This window comes from Geotrypetes seraphini, chromosome 11 (genome assembly GCF_902459505.1).
Source record: "Geotrypetes seraphini chromosome 11, aGeoSer1.1, whole genome shotgun sequence".
NCBI classification, from domain to species: Eukaryota; Metazoa; Chordata; class Amphibia; order Gymnophiona; family Dermophiidae; genus Geotrypetes; species Geotrypetes seraphini.
In genome coordinates this window covers 13,373,572-13,386,777 of record NC_047094.1, presented here as the reverse complement: position 1 = coordinate 13,386,777, position 13,206 = coordinate 13,373,572, and positions in this window count along the sequence as shown.

The following is a 13,206-nucleotide window of genomic DNA, read 5'->3' as shown; positions in this document are numbered from 1 at the left end:
GCAGACCATCTACTTTGCCTGTAAATGGTCTGCGCATGTGTTTGCTGTCAGGGGTTTTTTAAAACTTTTTTTTTACTGGCCCCGACTTGCCTGCTCTCTGCCGCCCTTCCCTGCAATGCGAGCCCGTGGTTTTAACCCGCAGGTTTAAAGCGGGTTAAAACCACGGGCTCACACTGCAGCAAAGGGTGGCAGAGAACAGGAGAGTCGGGGGAGGCAGAGAGCAGGTCGCGACGGAGAGCAGGAGAGCGGGGAGCCAGAGAGAGAGTCGGAGAGGCAGAGAACAGGTCGTGGCAAAGAGCAGGGGAGCCAGAGAGAGTCGGGGAGGCAGAGAGCAGATTGCGACGGACAGCAGGAGAACGGGGAGCCAGAGAGAGAGTCGGAGAGGCAGAGAACAGGTCGTGGCAAAGAGCAGGGGAGCCAGAGAGAGAGTCGGGGGAAGCAGAGAGCAGGTCACGACGGAGAGCAGGAGAGTGGGGAGCCAGAGAAAGAGTCGGAGAGGCAGAGAACAGGTCGTGGCAAAGAGCAGGGGAGCCAGAGAGAGAGTCGGGGAAGGCAGAGAGCAGGTCACGACGGAGAGCAGGAAAGCGGGGAGCCAGAGAGAGAGTCGGAGAGGCAGAGAACAGGTCGTGGCAAAGAGCAGGGGAGCCAGAGAGAGTCGGGGAGGCAGAGAGCAGGTTGCGACGGACAGCAGGAGAACGGGGAGCCAGAGAGAGTCGGAGAGGCAGAGAACAGGTCGTGGCAAAGAGCAGGGGAGCCAGAGAGAGAGTCGGGGGAGGCAGAGAGCAGGTCACGACGGAGAGCAGGAGAGTGGGGAGCCAGAGAAAGAGACGGAGAGGCAGAGAACAGGTCGTGGCAAAGCGCAGGGGAGCCAGAGAGAGAGTCGGGGAAGGCAGAGAGCAGGTCGCGACGGAGAGCAGGAAAGCGGGGAGCCAGAGAGAGAGTCGGAGAGGCAGAGAACAGGTCGTGGCAAAGAGCAGGGGAGCCAGAGAGCAGGTTGCGACGGAGAGCAGGAGAACGGGGAGCCAGAGAGAGAGTCGGAGAGGCAGAGAACAGGTCGTGGCAAAGAGCAGGGGAGCCAGAGAGAGAGTCAGGGAGGCAGAGAGCAGGTCGCGACGGAGAGCAGGAGAGTGGGGAGCCAGAGAAAGAGTCGGAGAGGCAGAGAACAGGTCGTGGCAAAGAGCAGGGGAGCCAGAGAGAGAGTCGGGGGAGGCAGAGAGCAGGTCATGACGGAGAGCGGGGAGCCAGAGAGAGAGAGAGTCGTAGAGGCAGAGAACAGGTCGTGGCAAAGAGCAGGGGAGCCAGAGAGAGAGTCGGGGAGGCAGAGAGCAGGTTGCGACGGAGAGCAGGAGAGCGGGGAGCCAGAGAGAGAGTTGGAGAGGCAGAGAACAGGTCGTGGCAAAGAGCAGGGGAGCCAGAGAGAGAGTCGGGGAGGCAGAGAGCAGGTTGCGACGGAGAGCAGGAGAGCGGGGAGCCAGAGAGAGAGTTGGAGAGGCAGAGAACAGGTCGTGGCAAAGAGCAGGGGAGCCAGAGAGAGTCGGGGAGGCAGAGAGCAGGTTTATTTCAGGGCTGCAGGGCTGGCAGGACAGTTGGAAAGGACGTGAGTGACTGGTCCCCAGCAGTCGCTTCATGTTAATCGGCCAGCCCAATCGGTGTTCAAGAAAAAAGTTTAGTGAATCGCGTCCCTGCTGTATCCCCTCATTTGCATGCATGGATCGGCATCGGATCGGTACACAGGTTAGTGAATTGGGTCGGAGGGAAATCGGGTTGGTACACGATAGGTTTGCTCAGTGAATCTAGCCCTTAATTACCGATAGGGCCAGCCACTGCAGTGAAGGCAAGTTTAGGGAGGCAAAAGGTGAGGTAGAAACACTGGACCTGTACAGAGGAGGGGGAGGGGCCTGACTGGTCTGGAGTGGCAGGATGGCTTGAGGCTGGACTGTTGGGTTCAGTAACAGAAATTTCACTTTTTCTGGTGCCAGTTTTAAGGATCTGACATCCAGCCCGGCCATCAAAAAAATAGCCAGGCCAGCCGAAAATCAGCCAGTTGGCAACTCTACATGTACTCTCCTAAAGCTGGCCTCTTAAAGGACAATGCAAATAATATGCAAATAAGCCAGGCACTTAGGGCTCCTTTTACGAAGGCCAAACTTCACTGGCTCCCAGTGATTTCCAGAATCCATTTCAAATGCTCCTGCCTGGCTTTTAAGATCATTACATTACTGATTTCTATTCCGCCTCAACCTTGCAGTTCTGGACATCTGGACATTTCCAGGATGATTACAAAGAGACTTCTGGACTTTTCCAGAAGAGTTACAAGAAGAAGAACATTTCCAGAGGAGTTGCAAGAAGAATGGTGTAGTATAATTTAGGGAATGGGATACGGCAAGGATTGGGCTATTCCGGTGGCTATAGAATTCGGGATGCTGTACAGATAGGATATAGTGCAGTTTCAGTATATATGCAGTCATGGCATCCTCCCTCCCCTAATCCCTCTATCTTATAACTCCTCGGGTCCTGACTCCACCAGACCCGCCCAAAGACATAAACTAGCCTCCCCCTTTCTACATGGTATCCTCTATGCGGGTAAACTGGGAAAATCCCTCCTCTTCAAAATCACAGGGCTTTGGAATGATCTTACTATCCCGCTGCGGAACACGGGCTCCCTCCAATTATTCCGCAAGCACCTGAAAACTTGGCTTTTTTCACAAAAATGTCATAAGAACACAAGAACATAAGAAATGCCTCCGCTGGGTCAGACCTGAGGTCCATCGCGCCCAGCAGTCCGCTCACGCGGTGGCCCATCAGGTCCAGGACCTGTGCAGTAATCTTTTATCTATACCCCTCTATCCCCTTTTCCAGCAGGAAATTGTCCAATCCTTTCTTAAACCCCAGTACCGTTCGCTGCCCTATAACGTCCTCTGGAAGCGCATTCCAGGTGTCCACCACACGCTGGGTAAAGAAGAACTTCCTGGCATTCGTATTGAATCTGTCCCCTTTCAACTTTTCCGAATGCCCTCTTGTTTTTTTATGTTCTGAAAGTTTGAAGAATCTGTCCCTCTCTACTCTCTCTATGCCCTTCATGATCTTGTAAGTCTCTATCATATCCCCTCTAAGTCTTCTCTTCTCCAGGGAAAAGAGACCCAGTTTCTCCAATCTCTCAGCATATGAAAGGCTTTCCATCCCCTTTATCAGTCGTGTCGCTCTCCTCTGAACTCTCTCGAGTAACACCATATCCTTCTTAAGATATGGTGACCAATACTGGACGCAGTACTCAAGATGCGGACGCACCATTGCCCGGTACGCAACCCCAATTCTTCTCTTCCTATATTTAAATTCTTGTAAACCGTGCCGAGCTCCAGATCTGTGGAGAAGATGGGGTATATAAGCTTAAGGTTTCGTTTCGTTTCGGCTAGCGCGTGATGAAAAGCTAAACCCGCTAACTTGCCTTCGTAAAAGGAGCCCTTAAAGTGTGTGCTTCCTAGTGCTGGGGTACACGAATGGACTAATTCACCGGGACATTTAAGCTTATGTACAAATTGTGCTAACTTTAAGAAGTTACTAAAGACACAACTTTTTGTTCATGCCGATTTCTAACGAGGATCTTTCCTTCTTCAACCGCCTTGATATTTAGGGCTCCTTTCATCAAGGTGCGCTACGGGGGTTAGCGCGTCGGACACTTCATCACGCGCTAACACCCGCGGCACGCCAAAAAAACTAACGCCTCGTCAATGGAGGCGTTAGCGACTAGCACGGCAGGCGGTTGAACGCGCGGTATTCTGCCTGTTAACCGCCTCCTGCAGCTGGATAAAAGGAACCCTTAGTCACCATATATGATGAGAAAAGAGATGGTTTGGGTCTGTTTGGTTTTGTTTTATTAGAAATTTTAGGTATGTTTGTTGCTAAAAACCGCTTAGATAATAATAATAATAACTTTATTCTTCTATACCGCCACAATCTTGCGACTTCTAGGCGGTTTACAATCAAGAGTGCTGGACATTCAACGAAATACAATAAGTAGATATTCAGAGGAAATACAGAGATCAGGGACCTCAGGAGGCAATAGTATAGAAATACAATTTGCTGAGCGAAAATGTAATATGTACATTTTAGTAGGTAATGTCCGACAGGACCTGTTGGGGATAAATAGCAATACTTGGTCTATAAATGTTTTAAATAAATAAAATAAATGATAAATTTTTAAAATATAATTAGCATAGAAAAATATACACAGACATAATTAGAGCAAAAAGCAAAAAAAACAAAATCTTACCTAGAGCCCAAGGAGTATAGTTAGTTTTTTTGCAATGCGCGCATGCCCTCCTGATCGACGCGATTTCGAGGAAGCTTTTCAAAACCCGGAGAAAGTGCCGGGTTTTGAAAAGCCGCCCAGACCCCCCAGACATGTTCTCAAAAAGGAGGACAAGTCCGTGGAAATCCTGGTAAACCTAGTAAGGTCAGTGTTCCCTTTTGTTGAAATTCATATTCATACTTTATGTTATGGTCTATTTAAGGTTGCCTCGTGTCTGGATTTACCCAGACATCTCCTTTTTTTAGAGGACTGCACGGGTGATTTTTGAAAACTCAGCAGTCTGTCTGGGTTTAGGAGCTTGGGGCCTGACTGTCTGATGGTCCCCCCAGGACAGGCTTGAGAACCACCGGCCATATCCTTCCACTGGCCCTTCCTTGTAAGGAATGTCCACATCAGCTCTGCTTGTAGGATCCAGGCTTCGTCTTTCATAGCCTGAAAGCTGCAGAATTCTAAACTCTTTTCAATATCAATCCCAGAATTCAAAGAGATAGAGTTTTGGAAAACCAATGTTACATCACCCTTTTTCCAGAAACATCAGACCAGAAAAGTAGTTACAAACAGAAGAACCAGAGGCAAGTGAGGTATCTTTAATTTTAATTCAATATTTACTGCACAGGAACATTCGTTATTATTACAAACATTATTAAATACTGTGTTAAATATAAAATACTGACTCCACAAGAGCAGAATATGTATCAATAACAGAGTGCTCTACTTTAAAAATAAATCACACTGCAAACACTTACAGATACCCTGTTAGCAAAGTCATTAAAAGTCAGTGTCAAAGGTTGTCACAACAGATGAAATCGCAAACCATAGAAACCAGGCTTAGGAATGTAAACACAACCAGGAGTGCATTGCTTTTCAGACAGGTGCTCCAAAAGTAAGGCTGCCAAGTGGATCCAGACCTGGGTTTACCCTGTTGCATGCTGGGACTTGTAGTCTCGCTTTTCTTTGGAAGTGTAATGAGGAAATGACAACTACAAGTCAATATGTGCGGCACCCGGAAGTGATGTCAGAGGGAGAGCCGACGGGGGTCGCGAGGAGCGCATTGTTGACCGCTGCGAGCAACAACGTCAACTAGGGGTACAAGGGATGGGAAGGCGCGTGGCAGGTAAGAGAGTGGAAGGAGCGGTGGAGGGGCTAAGCGCAGCAGATGGGATCAGGGGGCGGAGATGAGGGCAGGGGAGGGGCGCCTCTCACCCTCGCTACACCACTGCTAGGCACGCCCATGACAACATACGCTAGTGTTCTATGATGGCATCTTGGCACACAGATGATGTTATCGATTTGGCACCCAGTGCTTGGCTTCGACACTCCTCTATGGAGACATCACTTTATAGAATTGCTTCCAATGTGTCCAGCCATCAATATTTCCTACCGGTGGGTCAGAACAATCACATCTCACGAAGAAGAGACAGTGCTCATTCCGTTTCTAATGACTGTCTAAAGCAGTGGTCTCAAACTCGTGGCCTGGGGACCACATACGGCCTGCCAGGTACTATTTTGAAGCCCTTGGTATGTTTATCATAATCACAAAAGTAAAACAAAACAGTTTCATGATCATATATCTCTTTAGCTACAAATTACAATATTATTATTAAGACTTAGCCAAAAGGAAAGATTTATAAACTAACATAGTAGATGACGGCAGATAACGACCCGAATGGTCCATCCAGTCTGCCCAACCTGATTCAATTTAAATTTTTTTAAAATTTTTTCTTCTTAGCTATTTCTGGGCAAGAATCCAAAGCTCTACCAGGTACTGTGCTTGGGTTTCAACTGCCGAAATCTCCGTTAAAACCTATTCCAGCCCATCTACACCCTCCCAGCCATTGAAGCCCTCCCCAGCCCATCCTCCACCAAATGGCCATATACAGTCACAGACCGTGCAAGTCTGCCCAGTACTGGCCTTAGTTCAATATTTACTATTATTTTCTGATTCTAGATCCTCTGTGTTCATCCCACGCTTCTTTGAACTCAGTCACAGTTTTACTCTCCACCACCTCTCTCGGGAGCGCATTCCAGGCATCCACTACCCTCTCCGTAAAGTAGAATTTCCTAACATTGCTCTTGAATCTACCACCCCTCAACCTCAAATTATGTCCTCTGGTTTTACCATTTTCCTTTCTCTGAAAAAGATTTTGTTCTACGTTAATACCCTTCAAATATTTGAACGTCTGAATCATATCTCCCCTGTCTCTCCTTTCCTCTAGGGTATACATATTCAGGGCTTCCAGTCTCTCCTCATACGTCTTCTGGCGCAAGCCTCCTATCATTTTCGTCGCCCTCCTCTGGACCGCTTCGTTACCTCATGCAAAATTGTAATTTCTTTAATAAGACATGAACTATTTTTTCTGAGGCCCTCCAAGTACCTACAAATTCCAAAATGGGGCCCTGCAAAGGGTTTGAGTTTGAGACCACTGGTCTAAAGTGTAGCTAGCAATTGTAATTAATGTGAGCAAGCCGAAATGGGGAGTGCTTGCAAAGAATGCTGCAGTCCTTGAATATCGGGCTGGCGCCCGCATAACCATTTAAAAAAAAAAAATCCCCTCCCGACCCCTCTCTGAGCATTCGGAACCCTTCCTGTTCCCGTGATGGTTTGAGGTGAGGAGAAAGGAGGGGGGGGGGGCTTGATGCATCATGGGGTTGGGAGGGGAGGGGTTGGAATGCCTGAGGTGGCGGTCAGGAGGGAATTTTTAAAAATAGTTATGCGGTCCCGGCCTAATATTCAGCTGGACCCACATAACCGCCGACAGCCTGCCCGCTCACACCTGACCCCCAATATTCAGTGCCGGTGCCCGGCCATGGCCTGGGATTGAATATCAGGGTCTAATTCAGCTGGCAGTGGTAATAATAATAAATAATAATACTAACTTTATTCTTCTATACCGCCACAATCTTGCGACTTCTAGGCGGTTTACAATCAAGAGGCGTTTAAAAAAAGCGCAGACCAACACCAATGAAATATCGGGGTTGGAGGTGGGACAGAAAAGATGCAGTGCAGGGGATTGACTTTAGAACTTCAATCCACCAGAACTGGTTTGGCCTTGGTGCACCATGGAGATGGGCAGAGGAAAGACAGTTGCTGTTGTGGTGGTGACCTCTGCTGGCCATGAGTGTTACTGAGGGTGTACCTTGCAGGAGGCACTCTCTAGCCCTTGAGTTAGCTAGGGTTGACATAACATAGTAATATAGTAAATGACGGCAGATAAAGACCTGAATGGTCCACCCAGTCGGCCCGTTAGTTATTCTCATTAAAAATACATGATTAAATTAACTTGTCTCTTCATTGATATTTCAGGGTCATAGACTTTAAAGTCCACCTGGTTCCAAATGTTGAAGCTGCCATCTAATTAAGCCATTGTGACCTCACTGATGAGGCTGAGGCAATAGTGGAATGAGGCATTATGACATCACAATCTCAGCTCTGGAATGTTGCTATGCTCTGGGTTTCTGCCAGGTAACATAGTAAATGACGGCAGATAAAGACCTGAATGGTCCATCCAGTCAGTTATGCCCATTACAAATTCATGATTAAATTAACTTGTCTCTTCTTTGATATCTCTGGAAAATAGACTGTAAAGTCCACCTGCTATTGTCCTAGGTTCCAAATGCTGATGTTGCCATCCAAACTCACTCCAGCCTATCCGACCATCCCGTTGTTTGCAGGATATCTACTGTAAAGTCTGGCCAGTAACATCCTCATGTTCCAAATTCCCATTGATGCCCTCCCCAGCCCATCCTACACCATGCACGATACCTCAAGGAGAGGGCATTAACAGTAGAGAAATATAATGGGGAAAAAAGATAAACCAAATATGCTTTAAACCAGGGCTGCCCAAGTCCGGTCCTCGAGATCTACAGGCAGGCCAGGTTTTCAGGATATCCACAATGAATATGCATGAGATCTATTTGCATGCACTGCTTTCATTGTATGCTAATAGATCTCATGCATATTACATTAAGGAAATCCTGAAAACACGACTGGATTGCGGCCCTCGAGGAGGGACTTTGACACCTCTGCCCTAAACCAACACCTCCTAGACCAGTGTTTTTCAACCGCTGTTCCGCGGCACACTAGTGTGCCGCGAGATGTTGCCTGGTGTGCCGCAGGGCCGGCGGGCCCGGAGCTGACAGGGGGCCCGAGGCAGGGGCGCCAGTAGCTCACCAAGGCAAAGTGAGGCGATCACCCAGGACTCACTTTGTCTTGGCGATCTAATCTATCGAGCCGATAAGTCTTCTTCTCCCCGATGTCAATTCTGCAGTCGGAGAGGAAGTTCGGCCCAGCCAATCGCTGCCTGGCTGGGCGGAACTTCCTCTCCGATTGCAGAATTGACGTCAGGGAGTGCATGCGTCGGCGTCGGCTTTGGGGCCTGTTATCCATTGGTGGGTCCTGTTCCCCGATGGCAGCGGCAGTGGCAGTGGCTTGGGGAACGGCAGGGAGAAAGAAAGAAAGGGGACAGGCAGGGAAACAGAAGGAAAGAAGAGAAACAGAAAAAAAGAAAGAAAGAAAGAAAGGTCAGGGAGAGAGGAAGAAAAAGTTGGGGGAGGGAATGAGGTGTGGAGGAGAGAAAGCATACAGGCTGATAGAAGGGAAGAAAGATTGGATGCACAGTCAGAAGAAGAAAGTGCAACCAGAAATCACCAGACAAGGTAGGAAAAATGATTTTATTTTAAATTTAGCAAAGTGGAGGCAGTATTACCACAGTTTTCAAAGGAATTTGCCCAAATAACTTAATAGTTAACTGGGTAAATTCCCAGAGATGAAAACTTCCCTTCACTTACTATGCACAGTTCTGAATTTATATCTGCTGTCTATATTTTACAATATGGTCACCTTTTACTAAACCGCAATAGTGGTTTTTAGCGCAGGGAGCTTATGAGCGTCAAGAGCAGCACTGGACATTCAGCGCAGCTCCCTGCGCTAAAAACTGCTATTGTGGTTTAATAAAAAGGATGGAGGGTATATTTGTCTATTTTTGTATGCTATAAAAACCAAATACAGAGAGAGACTGAGAGCTGTTGACGAAGAGCTACGTGTGTGTCTTTCTTCGATTCCAGCCAGAATATCAGCTTTGTGTTCAGCCAAACAGGCCCAGGTTTCGCACTGAATAAAGTATTTTATAATTTTTATAATTTTTATTTCGTAATAAAGTAATTATAAAATACTTTCTTTGTGTTTATTTGATTCCTATTCAAGAGAATTACTTTATATATAGTCAATATAGGCAGAGAGTTAAATTTTTTAACATTTTCTAATGGTGGTGTGCCTCGTGATTTTTTTCATGAAACAAGTGTGCCTTTGCCCAAAAAAGGTTGAAAAACACTGTCCTAGACTACTGCGACCTGCTTCTCATTGGCCTTCCGCTAAACCAGGACTGCCCAAGTCCGGTCCTCGAGATCTACTGGCAGGCCAGGTTTTCTGGATACCCGCAATGAATATGCATGAGAGAGATTTGCCTGCACTGCCTTCTTGGTATGCAAATCTCTCACATGCATATTCTTGGATTGTCTTCCAGTTCCCCTTGTTTTATTTGTTTTTATAAAGTTATATGTTTTTAACTAATTTTACATTGTAAACCGCTTAGATATTTGATTAAGCGGTCTAAAAAATCTTTTAATAAACTTGAAACTTGTGACAAAAACCTGGCAAAAACCCAAATAGTAGCAGCATACCATGTGGAATCCCTAAAGAGTAGCAAGATTCCGGAATCCCAGAGAGTAGCAACATTCCATTTTCTCAGAGTAAGAAAGATTCCGGAACCCCAAATAGAAGCAACATTCCATACAGAATCCCCAAAGAGTAGCAATATTCCATGCTACCGATCCAGGGCAAGCAGTGGCTTCCCCTGTGTTTTTCTCAATAACAGACTATGGACTTTTCCTCCAGGAACTTGTCCAAACCTTTCTTAAAACCAGCTACGCTATCCGCTCTTACCTCTGGCAATGCGTTCCAGAGCTTAATTATTCTCTGAATGAAAAAGTATTTTCTCTTTTTAGTTTTAAAAGTATCTCTCTGTAAATCCATCAAGTATCCCCTAGTCTTTGTGATTTTTGATGGAGTAAAAAAAATCGAACCACTTGTACCCACTCAGGATTGTGAAAACTTAATCACATCTCCCCTCAGCCGTCTCTTTTCCAAGCTGAAGAGCCCTAACCTCTTTAGTCCTTCCTCACATGAGAGGCGTTCCATCTCCTTTATCATCTTGATTGCTCTTCTTTGAACCTTTTCTAATTTCTCTAAATCTGCTTATTATTTAAAGTTGTCAGATGTTTCAGACTTTAAATTTTCTCCCTGCCTCCCCCTAAATACTATCAGAGAGACAAAAAAACTTGTCAGACATGTTTGTGAAATGAAAAATATGAGTCAGTATTCTTGGTTAATGGTCTGTACCAGGTCTGGCTCAGAGCCAGAATGCTTACATCAGTACAGTGAGAAATCTGGTGTAGAAATCTCCCTTTGAGGAAAAGCATCTTATCCTGAAACATGGAAAATATTTATATGAAGATGTACTCTTTCCCCCTCCTGATTCGCGGTTTTAGGACTCGCAATTTCAATTATTCGCAATTTCCTAAAAGCAGAATCACCCCCCACTTCCCTCCCGCCTCCAAGACCTCCCCAGACCTTACCTGGTGGTCTAGCGGTCTTTCGGGGCAGGAGTGATCTTCCTACGCTCCTGCCCTGTGCAGATCACTCATACAAAATGGCTGCCGTGAGTTCCCGTCATAGTCTCGAGAGACTACGGGAACTCACGGCAGCCATTTTGTATGAGCGATCTGCACAAGGCAGGAGCGTAGGAAGATCGCTCCTGCCCGAAAGACTGCTAGACCACCAGGTAAGGTCCCGGAGGCGGGGTGGGTCAGAGCCAGCCTAAAAGCTATTCGCAAATTTTCAATATTCGCAGGCCAGCTCTGCCCCTAACCCCCGTGAATATTGAGGGAGGAGTGTCCAGGAACCCCATCCTACAGAAAGGCTGAGTTGATTTTTCCTTTGTAATCTCTAGACAAACCATACCATACCATTCAATTTTTTATAATCCACAAATTTTGACAAGAATTCCTTGTGGTTTACAATAATTTTCCGGTACAATTTCTCTAGTTCCCGACGTTCCTTACGAATACAAACAATATTTGATTTTCCTTCGGTTAGGGGATACCGTTACAAAAGATTCCATAACAGATTACTCTCATATCACGCAGCCACTTGGGATTCTGTTTTTCGTCGATTATTTTCCACTTCTTACGTGGATTTTAGAAGACTGCTCAAAGCTTAGTTATAGGATACATTTTTATAATCGGTATGATATGTCAAATTATAATTCGCTGTTTGATGTTAAGCTTTTCTTGCTTATTGTAAACCGCAAGGATCCGTATGGTTTTGCGCCATACAAGTGATGTTATGTTAAAATAACAGTAAGATTCTTAGATTACAATTGGATGACGATCATGAGAATTACAAAGAGAAGAGATACAGTAAGACTAACATTTTCCTGACATGGTAGTAAGAAGAGATCTGACGCAGATACAATAGTAGGTTATTCTAGGTTTGGGGAGCCTGAAATTAGAGAATGACACGGTGGTTGTTACCCGCGGCTAGCCGCGAGTAGCCGCGGGTAACCCACCGAAACGGGAAGAAAAAATTAGTGGTCGCTGCGGGGACGGGGACAAGGCCATTCACCGCCCCATGGAGCGGTGAATGGTCTCGTCTCTGCAGTGAAGCCAGCACGGATCGCGCGGTCCAGCATCCCCACCCGATCGCCGCATCCCACGTCCTGCCATCTCCCTCCCTCCACCTCACCTTAGGTGCTTGACGAATCCGAGTTTAATCCTTCTCCCAGCCAGCACGCTTTCAATAAGTCGCGCGTGCGCAGCTGATTGAATTGTTGAATCTCCTCTGACGCAACCGGAAACAGGAAGTTGGGTCAGAGGAGAAGATTCAACAGCTCAAGCAGCCGTGCACGTGGCTTTTCGAAAGCGTGTAGCTGGGAGGAGAATTAAAGTCAGACTTGGCAGGCAGCTAAGGTGAGGTGGAGGGAGGGAGATGGCAGGACGCGGCGATCGGGCCGGCGGGTGCTTCTGGACTACGCGATCCATGATCGTGCATGTTTCCTCACATTAGGAAGGAGGGAGTGGACAGTAGTCGTGGGGATGGGGGGGCACAGTGGTCGTGGGGATGGGGCGGTGACAGGGATGGTGGTCGCGGTGACAGGGACAAATTTTTTCCCCGTATCATTCTCTACCTGAAATTTGAAGGCAGCCTCGAATAACTTTTTTTCCGGTGGACTTGGGGAGCAGGAAAGTTCAGCTCAAAATGTTATATTGTTCTGGAGTTACAGAACGAACCTGTAACCTTGATGATAATAATAATAACAGTTTATATACCGCAGGACGGTGAAGTTCTGTGCGGTTTACAATGATTAATAGATGGTACAACCTGAGTGGAATAAACAGAGTTGAGAGCTAGTGATTAACAGTAATTTTGGAGTATTAGTCCCTGAGAGTTCTCTCCAGAAGACCTTATGGACCACCCAAGCTATCTTAAACCGAGCTCTTCTTTTTCATTGGCAGCCAATGGAGCTCTTTCAATAATGGGCTTGCCCTTCCAAAGTGACTTCATCGAAAGATTAATCTAGCTGCTGTCTATCTACTGTGCTCTATGAAAATGATATCTATAATATCCCAACTCCAGTTGGGATTCTACGTAGTAATAAATACAGAAAATGTGCAGAAGAAACATTCGTCAAAGTCTTGGACCCCCTGTTATAAGGAATGTTCATAGTACTGTAAATACTGGCTCACATGAAATTCACAGTACAGTGGTGCCTTGGAATCCGTTCCAGAACCCCGTTTGAGTTCCAAAACGTTTGAGTTCCAAGACAGTTTTCCCCATTGAA